General features: G+C 38.9%; 1 long non-coding RNA gene across 1 annotated transcript in view; it reads right to left on the bottom strand.

Moving 5' to 3' along the window:
- Nucleotides 1-8279, bottom strand: part of LOC135406551 (uncharacterized) — a 32013-nt gene extending 23734 nt beyond the window's left edge. The window contains exon 1 of the long non-coding RNA XR_010426334.1: nt 8198-8279. This is a non-coding gene — a long non-coding RNA (uncharacterized LOC135406551). The remainder of the gene's footprint in view (nt 1-8197) is intronic.
- Between the last annotated feature and the right edge of the window lie 4055 nt (nt 8280-12334).

Genomic DNA, 12334 nt, shown 5'->3' with positions numbered 1-12334 from the left:
GATCTGGGGTGCATTCTCTCTATTGCTTTTGGGTTTTGGTCTCTGACAATTAACTTTCCATTTCTCAAAGGCAGAGAGTGAAAGGGTTCACAGGAACCTTATTTCTTGCTGTCCTTTGAGGGAAGGTCTCATAGCCCATGGGGTAAAGATGTTTGCAAGTAGCACAGGATCACCCCAACTGAATCCCTGTTCTTTAGCAGTGCTGTAATTGCTAATTCTGTTGGAGTTTTGTTTGGTTGGTTTGTTTATTTTCTTTTTCTTAATGTCTTGTTATTTGTAAATATCATATACGTGTTTGTTCTGTTCCCCTTTTAAATAAATAGCAGTGACACTGGAGAAGTCAAAAGGGGAAACAAAGTTTGTTAGCACTAAAGTCTTTTTTCTTTTTGTCATCCTGTCAGCTTTACTACATGACAGAGCATAAGGTTTAGATGAAACAGCAGGACTGATCCTACATCAAAATAAGGAATGAACTCTTCTGCTTAAAACTGTGCTTATATTAATGCAACCATTGAATGGTAAGTGGATCTTTGAAGCTGAATGCTTAAAAATAACATTTCAGTCATTTCAAAATACACACACACACACACACACACACACACACACACATGAGTATTTGTGAGAATTTGACACTTGTTATTCATACTGCATTGTATGACCAACCAAGCGCTCCAAGCACAAACATCCAAAACAGCAAATCCATAAAAAAACATGCAAAACAGCGCAGAGAGGACGTGGGAGTTCTGTTATCTGCAGACATCCCCAGTAGTTTAAAATCAAGCAAACAAACAAAAATACATCTCCTACCTGCTACTGAGAAGGAAAAAGAAGTATAGACAAAGCAGTGAAAATTCATTACAAATATCTGAGTGAAACTGTGCAAGAACTTTTTGGCTCTGGATACTGATTACGCTTTGACCTCCATTAGAATCTTCTTGTTGCATTTGACCTGTTTATGTATTTATTGCAACATGGTTTCATATCAAACTTCTTTTTTTGGTTGGATATTTCAGTACTTTTTAAAGTGTATACCATGGCAGCGAAGCAATAGGTGTGGTGGCTTATAATAAGCTTTACAGTGAGGCAAATATGTGTTTTGATCAAAAGAATGTCTGAGCTGAAAAGACACCACTGTTCCCATAACTTCTAGTATAGGATTTAATGCCTTTGTATCAGATCTTAATCTCTGACCACAGAGACAAAGAGGAACTAGGTGATCAACTGTGGGTTTAATACGACAGAAAACAGCCTGTTTTATCTGTAGCAACTCTGCAAGGTTTATTACCGTTATCCCAAATGACAACAGTAGTGTCACTATTGCAATATCTATTGTGTGATTCTTCAGTCACAAGCTGCCATTGCCACAGCGCTGTGTGAAAGTGGGAATTGAATTGATTTGGGACTGTACAGGCAGGAGACAGGCAGCAGATGGAGAAGACAGCAGAAGAGTAGAAAAGCCATGTCACTTTTCAGGCAAAAATGCCCGGGATGAGATAAAGCCATGAATACAAACAGGCAAAACACCGACCAAAAAAAGAGGAAGACTCGAAAGAAAAGAGTCACGTGAGAGTTGGATGAACTGAAAGGATCAATAAAATTGTAAGACATTTTGCCATTGTTAAAATTTCCATTCTCATCTCTGCTTTTTCCCTGTTGCACTAGGCTGGTTACTGACTGACAATGTGATTAGGTTTTTGGTCTTTTGATTTCACAGAAGAAAATGCAAAGTTGTTTCAGTGCTTCTTATTTCCCACCTCCCTCACTTCATATCTTTACAAGTTTAGGATTTTTTTTTTTTCCTTCCATTCTTTGTAGCACCTTTCTCCACGAACAACATTTTGCATACTGAAATTCAGTACCCCACTGATGTGCAACCTGCACTAATATACAAATCAGTGATCTCGTACTCTGTTTTTGGTAGTAAGACATCTGCCTTATGAGAATCTTAGTCTACTGCCAGTGCAACCATCCATGTTTGTCGAGATATCTCTGTTGTAACAATAAGAAGAAATAATAACTGAAATCAGATTCAAAATGAGGGCACGTTGGATACAACTGGGTCTTTTAAATGCCTTACAAGTTTTATCCATCTCTACTGCATTGCAAGAGATTTTTTTCCACAAGTATATGATTCTGTATATCAAGTCCATTTAAACTTGAAGTTAGAAAAAGAAATAAAGAAGGAAGAAATTAATTATCGTGACAATTCATCTCTCTTTCCGAAATATTATTTTTATATCCAACTCCCAGCAATTCGTCACTGTGCCACATTCTACTTTCATGTCTTTATAGGATTATTACTTAAACAATTTTTATTGAAATTTTTGATACAGCGTAAAGACAAGACAAGTAAAGCCCTAGGGACAAAGCATTTGATTTATGTATTCTCTTGTGTGTTATAGTAAACAAAAAAAAAATAAATACATTTCCCCACCAGATGTATAAAAGTAAACACACAGGAAGAAGTTTCAAAGGAGAACAGCATTAATGGCAATTTAAATATAATCAAGCAATCAAAGCAATCTCTGGTGCAGTGTTACTTTAACAAGAATAGTGAAGAACTTGCTACAAGGGAAAAAACCAACTTCTTGTCACAGTGAAATAATGACAGGGCCTGCAGAGCATGCTAAAAAGAGCAAACTAAACATGGTAATTAGACTTTTGCTTGTCAGTGCAGCCTCTGAAGACTTAAGCATGTTGAGCTAAAATATCAAAACAGAAGAGAAATTGCCTGCAAGAGCTATGATGGCTGAATGTTACTGAAATATGTTTTGTATTTAAGTTTTTGTGGTTTCGTTGGTTTTTTTTAATTCTTGTTATTTCGATCCAAACAGTTTATCCCTTTCCCTCTGCTGCCATTGCTAATATTTTGGGACAATCTGGCTTTCAAACGGTGGCACACACAGGCACAGTTCCCTCTACTTGGTTCAGCCATGGAGAAATGATGTAATGTTACTGCTGCTTCAAACTGAGTTTCACAGTAGCAAACAGCTCATTGCATAATAATATTATGTAAAATGTGACCCCCACATCCTTAAACAAGAGGACTGTGTTTTACTACAATAAGGCTTGAATCTTTGTGTCCAGCTGGAATTATTTCCTGTGGCATGGTCAGAGAGATGACACCAAGTTTCTCAGTTATGTTCCCAATGCAATGATAAATCAAGGAGCAACTGTAATTTGCACCAACATATCTAAACTGGACCTCTTTTATTCTGAGAGTCACTTCCCACTTTTTGGTCATGGTGATTATCAGGTCCCATGGAGACAGAAAGTGAATCCTACAGTGTTTAGTGCCAGCTTTGACCTATGCCCTGGGCAACACACACAGATGCCCCATGTATAGAGCCCCTCAGCTGCTTGGAATAGATTCTGGTAGAAGTAATTTGCGCCACAAATTACAAGAATGCTGGAGTTGTCTCCTCAGTTTGCCAGGTTCCTTTGTGCCAAGAGAGTTTGTTATGTCAAGGACTGACTCTGCACTGTGGCACATCACTGTGAGGCCTCAGAGTTATCCCAGAATGACTCCCACAGTGCTGACACCTTAGGCCCCAGTGATATGGCTACAGAGGGGTCCTGGTGCTCTTACTGTAGATTTGCAGAGAATTAAGTGATCAGATAAGTTTTAAGTAGGTTTCATCCTCTGCTGTCCTCTAATATTCTTGTTCCCTTGGATCTATTAATAATGGAGCTTTGTCCAGTTGAGGCAGCCTTTCTCTCACTATTTCTCTGGGGTGTACCACAGTATCAGCAGCTTTTTTACCATTTCACCATTAGCAACCATTGCAGCTGCCTTTGTTGGAAATCCTTCTGCAAATGCAGCCCTACAGCCTCATCTAGTCCTTCCTGTCAAGACTGCTCAGGTCTCTCAGCCATCCTTCTTTCTTTGGATAGCAAAAATTGAGTGGAATTAAAGCTATATAGGAAGAAATTGGCCCTTCTTTCCATTTCATGAGGTCTTTTTATTCCTTCATACATATGTCTCTCTTCTGACTCTTCTTCACCCAACCACTTCGCTTCCTTTTCTTCTATTCCCTTCTATAATTGTAGTGCCCCATGGTGCTGTTCTTCCTCCACATATTTTTGTTACACACGTGTGTCACTTCATCTGATTCCCTCAGCTCGCACCAATCTACGAAAACAGCTCCTTTCCAGCTCTCAGGCAGCAGAAGTTTCTGCCAGAGAGATCTGAAGAACTTCCCCTCTTGACTTTAAATTGGTTTTACACGTCTCATTTTCAGTGGAGAACTTGGAGAAGCAGATGAAAATAAGAAGCACTAGTATTAAGAGACTTTACTGCTATGAAGCTGGTCATTGAAATCCTGAGATTAGTTCTCAGACTACAGATTGCAAGTCAGTAACATACTGTTTAGAAAATGAAAGTAAAGTATGAATAAATGTAGTGATCCATTAAAGCATAGTTAAATATAAACTAAAGGCCACAATTATTGCAGAGTGAATTGTTTTTCTATCTCATCACATCAGTCACACTCAAGAAGTTCATGAAATCTGCAGCGGTCTTCTCATTTAAAATAGAGGGAATATCTCCTTTATGCTGAGACACCATTTTTAAGGAGAGAGCTTACATGGGAGCTGCTGTATGTCTATTATGAAAAAAACCCCAACAAATCACAAATTTTAAAAGAATGACTTTTGGAATGAACCGAATCTAAAAAATTAAAGAGAAGGGGTTTATACAAGATCAAGATATGTGGTCATGCCTCCACTTAATTTTTTTGCGCATAACAGAAATGCACCAGTCAGGTCTGTTTCTACAAACTTGCAGCTGCAGCTTCTGATTTGTTCCACCCTGATATAATCAATCTGAATTCACGGTAGCACCCTGTGCTGCCACAGGGATGACTCAGGGGAAGCAGAGCAAAATGCAACAGATCCTGCCCCGGGGCTGATGGGTGTGACATAATGTCTTTACCACAAGGTCAGTTAGTTAAGAGCAGATTGCCTATGACCTTCTTCTTGCTTGTAAATTTAATTGCTTTGGTTATTAGCTAATATCCTGGAAAAGAAAAAAAGAATGTAACCAGCTGATTTATATTTGTTTATTCTGTATTTGAATGTTTTACCCGTTAAGAAAATCATTGTCTGAAATTGTGATTGCTGCCCAAACACGAATATTTGAAGTGCTGATATTCCAGACTAGTTTACTGTACTATTGTATTTTCAGTTGATGGTCTCTGCACATCTTTATTCAAGAATATACATTGTTGTTTAGTATACTGCCTTTGTATTTGGATGTTATGTATGCTTACACTCAAGTCCACTGCCCTGTGCTGAGATGTGTCCCTGAAAACCTCTCTTGTAAGCACCCTGCTCACAAAGCAGAGATGGAGAAGCACTACAATTCAAATTGTGGGATTCATATGGATTCAGTTGCACTGGTGTGAAACTGTGGTTATACCCAAAAGTTAGGTGCTTTTTCTGCCTGATATGCAGATGGGCAGGAGGGCAAGGGAACCACTGAGGCTGTGATTTATAAACAGATAATCTTTGGGAATTATTTATCTTACTCCCTTTAAATTATTAAAAAAAAAAAAAGAGTGTAGTGTGTACTTCTCCCCAGTTTATTTAGTCTCTTGCAGTGAAACCAAGCACTAAGGTAGGTTCGGTCTGAAAATTGAACAATGAGATAATTTAAATGCAACAGGAGATGGTCCAGAACTGTGCATTGGTTCTGTTTACAAAATTTTTCTGTTGTCTTGTTCACTTTGCTGAACAGTCTTGTATCTAGTCAGGAATGTTTCTGACTTGACAATCACTGAGACTAAGTTCCCAGAAGCCTTTTCCAGTCATTTTTCCAAGTTTGGCTAAATGAAAATGTTGGTCACTGTAGTGACACTGTCAGAAAAAAAAAAAAAGAAAAATCACTCTTGAGACACCCCAGTAGACAGGAGCTTTGTTAATTAGCAGTGGGAAATGGGAGTAAGAACAATTTTCTTTTCACAGAGAAGGCATTAGGTTTTTGTTTTTTACTTGGATATTAAAGCAATAAAGCCTTGATATGTTAATTTGTTGGATCTGAATGTGCTTAGGCTCTGTGATGAAGCTGTTTTGACATTGGATGATGGGGATGTTTTGATAGTGCATTTCTGAGGTTGTGCTGTTTTGACACAAAAGGGTTTGACAAGATATTTGTAAGGTCACTGTGACCTACCACTGCTGTTATGTGGAAGTGATGGAAATGTAAATATACAGACATCTAATCAATGGAATAAAGTACTGTGGAACACATGTAAATTGAGATGCAAATTAGCTAGTTTGGGTTATAAATGAGCAGGTTTGAAAAATGCTTCGTGGGAACTTGGCCATCTTGGTTTTCCACTCCTGGGGGGAGAGGAGTATTTGTCTCTGAAAACCTTATGAGGCCTTACAATGGTCTTCCAGTACTTAACAGGGGCCTACAGGAAAGATGGGAAGGGATGTTTTATCAGGTAGTCGGTTGGTAGGAAAAGGGATAATAGTTTGAAACTGAAAGAGTGTAGATTTAGATTAGAAATTAGAAAGTAATTCTTTCCTGTTAGGGTGGTGAAGCACTGGAACAGATTGCTCAAAGATGAGGATGTGTTCCCTGGAAGTGTTCAAGGCAGGTTAGATGGGGCTTCGAGCAACCTGGTCTAGTGGGAGGTGTCCCTGCCCATGGCAGAGGGTTTGGAACTAGATGATCTTTAAGGTCCCTTCCAACTCAAAGCTTTCTGTGATTGTATGATTGTATGAAAGCAGTGTTATGGCCTCTTTCTGCATATTAAGACAGGAAAAACTGTATCTTTAGATCCCCATTTAAGAAAACTTGTGACTGTAATAACCTTACGAATTTGAATTTAGTGAAAGGAACCGCCTTCAGCGGGCCCTGTATAATCTCAGCCTAATTTCTGGTCAACCCCCAACGGAAAAGCTGCTGGTTTAGTGGCTGATGTAGAATCCACATCACAAAATTCATTTCCCCTCTCAAAGAAAAGAGGCTGCTGTCATTTCTGCTCCTGAGATAACACCAGGATAAAGCAGGCAGACTCAGCAGTGCAAACTGCTGGGCTGGCAGAACTACAGGAGGCAGTGAGGCAACACCCAGGGAAGGGACGCTGCTCCGGGCTGTGGGATGCTTGTGGCTGTCTTTTTTTGGTTTTTTTTTTTTTACTGTATTGTACCAGGCCAGACAACTATTGAAGAATTCACAGGGGGCTGTACACAAATAGAGCAGCCTCTTGTATTGGTGTGTTATGCAATTTAATGCCCTGACAGGAGAGGGATCAATGTCGTAGCGGGAGAGGTAAGGAGTCCGAGGAGATTAGTCACAGAAGGTGAAGAGAGGGAAGAGGCAAGAAGAGGAACAAAGAAAGGTTCCTCCTCTCTTTCAAAATTAATATTAATATTATTTTTATTTTTCTTTCAGATTTGGTCTGTGTGCCTGTATATATTTGGGGTTTGCTCTTTATCGTTGTTATTATTATTATTATTACTACTACTACTATTACTATGACTATTACCATCACTATAACTATTTATTTGTTTATTTATTATTAAAATATTTATTTATTTACTGTAATTATGTGTCTGTTTTATTGCTCTAAAAGCTGCCAGAGCTTGATATCACTGAGTTGCTGCCTGAGGAGCTCGTTCCGGCCTCTATTTCCAATCCTGTACAAGCTCAGTTTGAACAGTATGGCAGTTGGCTAAGAAGAGCATGTAGGTGGAAAACAATCACTATAACGTGATGCAGTTGATTTTACTTCAGCATGGCCTTGAGATAAGCCATATTGGCACATGGAACGTGTGTGGTAACTCCTCTTTCTCAGTACGAATTCACACACTTGCAGATTTAAATTTGTCCTTTCTCGAAACAATTTTAGAAAGTGTACAATGAGCCACCATTATTCTTTAGAAGGTAAGAGCAAGTATTAAACAGATTGCAAACAAGGCAGCCTGACAGAGAAGCTTAAGATATCCCATTAAGTAAATCCATCATTCCTTCCTCCCTTCTGTACCCTTTCACCCACCTTACCACTTCCATCAATCTTCAATCACTCTAATCATCTCCTTCCAGCTTCTGCAACTTGCAAAGAGCATGAAAAGCCCTGCACTGGCTTTGTGGTTTCATTTCTCTTCTCTTTGCTCCCAGCAACACAAATAAGTGATTTCACAACCATTGGGAAGGGAGAGCAGAGGGAAAAAAGACTTAACCTACCTCATCTAATCAGAAGCTCCTAACAGATGGAGGGAAACTGCTCCCTGTGCCCAACAGGGAACTGAGCCAGGGTTCTTCCCTCATCACCAACTGCTGCCAGCTAAACATCTGAATTTCCTCTCTTCTGGAAGCTTACAAAAGCTCTAATCCAAGAAACGGCACCTCCTCTTCCCTCCCTCCTGCCATCTCCTTCTCCCACAGCACATGGCAGAACACCCCTCCAGACAGATGAGTTTCAACATTGTGACAGTGTCTGAGTCACCACTTTCCACCCACTGTCAAACCCACTGTAAGAAAAAAAGGAAAAAAAAAAAAGAAAAAAGATGAAAACCAGCAAAGAGTGGTAATACTTTCCCTTTCTATCATGTCCTCTCAAGTTTTTTTTATCAGAAAGGTTCAGATCACAGCTGTGGACCATAGCTGCTGAAATATCATGAAGAAGCACATTTTATATCAGGAGGGTAAAGGGCAGAAATAAGGATAAACACAGCTACAAATAACCAAGGTCAAGGAACTTATCTGCGATTTACGAGATCTAAAATTCAGGTATTTTTCTGGCAAAAGGTAGCATCTATTAACCATCCATTTGCATCTTTTTGGGCTTGCCTTTCCTTTTTGGAACAGAAATTTCATCCTGCACCTGACTAACCTCCAAACTGGAGATGATGCCTTGGTCCCTGTCAGAGCACTAACTTCAGTTGCCAAAATTAAATCGCCCATTACACCAATTACTCATTTCTGCTATTTGCCATGTCTGGGCTGAGTAGCAGGTATACATGGAAGCATATTTCAAAGTCCAGCTCCTGCCCGCTCATCCAGATGGGAAACACAGCCAGTATTCCTTGGCTCCCGTCCTACAAAGTAATGCTGTGCAGAGGATGGGGCTGTCAGATCACCCAGATGTGGGGCTATGAGTGGCCAGACCCAAGGGCTGGAAAGTCTGCAGTGGTCCCCAGGTTAGACACAGCTTTACAAGTCCTAGTATGGAAAATCTTGGAGTGAGCATCTTTAGTATTCAGTTCCAGTGAGTTGTTGGCTCATGTGGAACCTTAAACATAAAAAACCAGCTTTACCTAGTAATGATCAGGTATGATCACTGGGTGTTTATTGCAAAAGATATGCCCAGTGCAACCCACCTGCAGAACCTGCAGAAGTTTAGCAGAACGATCCTTGATAAAAATTCAGGTACAATTCTCTTCATTAGACAGCATTTTGTATTTCATCTTCCTTAAAGGAAGGAGAACACCCTTAAATACAAGTACATAAGTGGTCGACTGGGCACTAAAGACTCTCTGAGGAAGGGACCAGAAACAATGCTTTTTTCAGGGAAGTTCATCAAGTTTTAGTTTTGCAATTGTTCAAGTGCAATAATATTTTGATAGTCAACATGATGCCCCTGCTCAAACACTATACCACAGACTCCTCCTGGATTCTCCCACGTTCAGTTTTGAGATTCAAACACAAAATTCTTCTGAGTTAGCATTTAGTGTTTTCTTCAGAGACCTACTGTGCATGCATTCACACACATGTCCATCCACACCTCTCACATACACTGAAATGGAACCTAACAGTAAAAACCAAACAAGTAAATTCTCCTAAAGTTTTAGAAGGGACAAGAACAATACTGTAATTTCTTGCTTAATACCTACTGTTATTATTTGATATAAATTATTTTATGGCTTGTATTCCAGCATTCACTGGCTAATAATTTCTTCATTTCTCTACATAGCCAGTCATATGCATCGCAGTGAATAAGATATGACTTTTGTATCATAAGGACTTCCATGTGTCCAGTAGCACAAATATCTAGGTCACTGTTACAATTGCACTTTGACAACTTCTGAGGAAAAATAGGTTCACTTTTTGTAGCTGATTTATTTCTCCTGCAGAAAACACCTTGGCAACAAATCCATTTTGTAAGTGTAATAAGATGTGACTTCAAAAAGTAGTAAATAGGCACAAATTGAAATGTAAAAAAAAATTATTTTCAAACAAAATAAAAATAATTAAAAAAAAAAAACACTTTTTTGTTGTTTTTCTTTTTCATTGTGAGAGTGATTAAACACTGTCACAGGTTGCCCAGAGAGTCTGTTAAGTCTTTATCATTGGAGATATTCAAAACCCAACTAAGCATGGCCCCGAGCAACACATCTGTAGGTGACACTGCTTTGAGCAGAGGGTTGGATTTGATAATTTCCAGAGATGCCTTCCAGCCTCAGCTACTCTGTGAATCTAAATAGTCATGTTTTCTCTACAGTCACAAAGGAGTAGTTTCTTTTTAGATTGTTGCATGAATTCCTTCTGTTGTCAGATTCAATAGCATCAGTCATCTCTCTGTTTTTGTAATAGCTAAAGCTTATCAGAAATAAGAGAGACAATTCAGAGGTGATTTCTACCTTTCCAGGAGAGAGGGTTGAAACAAAGATGAGCTTTGAAGCTATTGCAAATTATTGATGCTGAGTTAGAGATAACAGAGTGCACTTTCTTTAAGTGGGAGTTATTTACAGTCTTTCATGTTAATAGTTCTTTTTGAATGTTTAAAGACTCTCCATCCTTTGAATGGGAAAGTCTTTCAGGTAAATTAGAAATAGGAAGTGTTAATGCACTAAGTGTTTAAGATAAAATAACCAAAATGAAGAACCGTATTATTGCATCCTAAGCTGACATTCTACAAAGGGATGAAACTAAAAAGACAGGGATAAAATGTGATTGGATCAACTGTATAACTCAGGTGTCAAACGTGTTCAATAAGCCAGTGAGAGAGAATATGATAAACTGTGAAGGTTAATTACTAATGAAAAAGTAAACACAAAAAAGGTGGGGAAATAGAAAGGAGAAGCCTGGAGTTTGTGGTGATTGAATGCAGCATGCTTAGGGGACTATTGCCATACATCTGCTTTGTGACAAGAACAGTAAAATTAGTTATGGATCATCAAAGAGATTTCCAGCACTTAACAAAATGAGACTGAAAATGCATTTTTTTCCTCACGTTCAGACATCTGGGAAAACATTAATCAAACATAACGGATTCAGTGGGAGGAAAAATCTGGAAAACAGCAACATTGAAAAAGACTGAGTAGATAATATTGGCAGAAGATTAGACGTGAATCTGCAATGCAGTGTCACAGCAAAACAGCCATCTTTGAATTTGATTTTCTTTTTATTTTTTTTCAGTCTGCATATGAAGAACTACCATACTTTTATTCAGGAAGGAACAGTAATCCCATTCTGTTCAAGAATGGTGAAATGGAAAATCCTGGTTGGTCCTACAAGATGCTTAATGTTTCCTACTAAATGCCCTTGAGTCCCTCTGATGCAGAAGTGGCCTGACCCTTAGAAGGCAGCATATGAGCCTGGACAACCTCTCAGAGCAGCTGGAAGGGAATTCAAAGAAATGCAAAGCTAGTGATTGCTAAGGGGACTGACTTACAAGAAAAGATTAAAACTTGTCTGATTACATCTGTGCCTGGTGGGATGTAGTGAGGATCTTCCTAAGAAGTAGACAGCAAAAAAGGAATTTTGTGATATTGGCCACTGCATAAGAGCTGATTCCTTATTTGGGGAAGAGAGCTCTCCTTTCTCTAGTGTGTAGAGGCAATCTCTTGGGCAGAGATTGGTTTTCATCTAATTTGCTTTTAGCTTATTTTTAACACTTCTTCTTAACCTAGTTCAAATTGGCAGGTTTAAGAGCCTGGGTTTTTCTTAATCTATATGTTCGATTTATTATTATTTCTAGTGAGTAGGTGATGATATCAAACAACAAACAATTACAAGTACAGAATGTGAAAGTCACTGTGCAAATGGACATAAGGAAGAGCAAGGGAATGACACTCTAAAAGGGGCATGGTCTATGGAGGATAAACAGTGATGATAAAATTGACTTTGAATATCAGCAGAAATAGCTTCTCTCAGACTTTTCTATGTGTCCTGCTTGGTTTGCACAAAAGCATGACCCCTTTATCAGTTGCATATTCCGTTCTGCACTATATCTGTCTCAGTGAGCTTGCTTCCACCTCCCTACCCACTCTGTTCTATTTTTTGTGTGTGTAGGCGATGAGCATTGTGATTTTTTTTTTTTCTTTGGTGTGCTGTGAACTTTGCCTCTCTGCAACTGCAATTCTGGGTCAAAATTCACAC

This window comes from Pseudopipra pipra, chromosome 2 (genome assembly GCF_036250125.1).
Source record: "Pseudopipra pipra isolate bDixPip1 chromosome 2, bDixPip1.hap1, whole genome shotgun sequence".
Classification (NCBI taxonomy): domain Eukaryota; kingdom Metazoa; phylum Chordata; class Aves; order Passeriformes; family Pipridae; genus Pseudopipra; species Pseudopipra pipra.
This window is presented reverse-complemented; position numbering and strand designations above follow the sequence as displayed.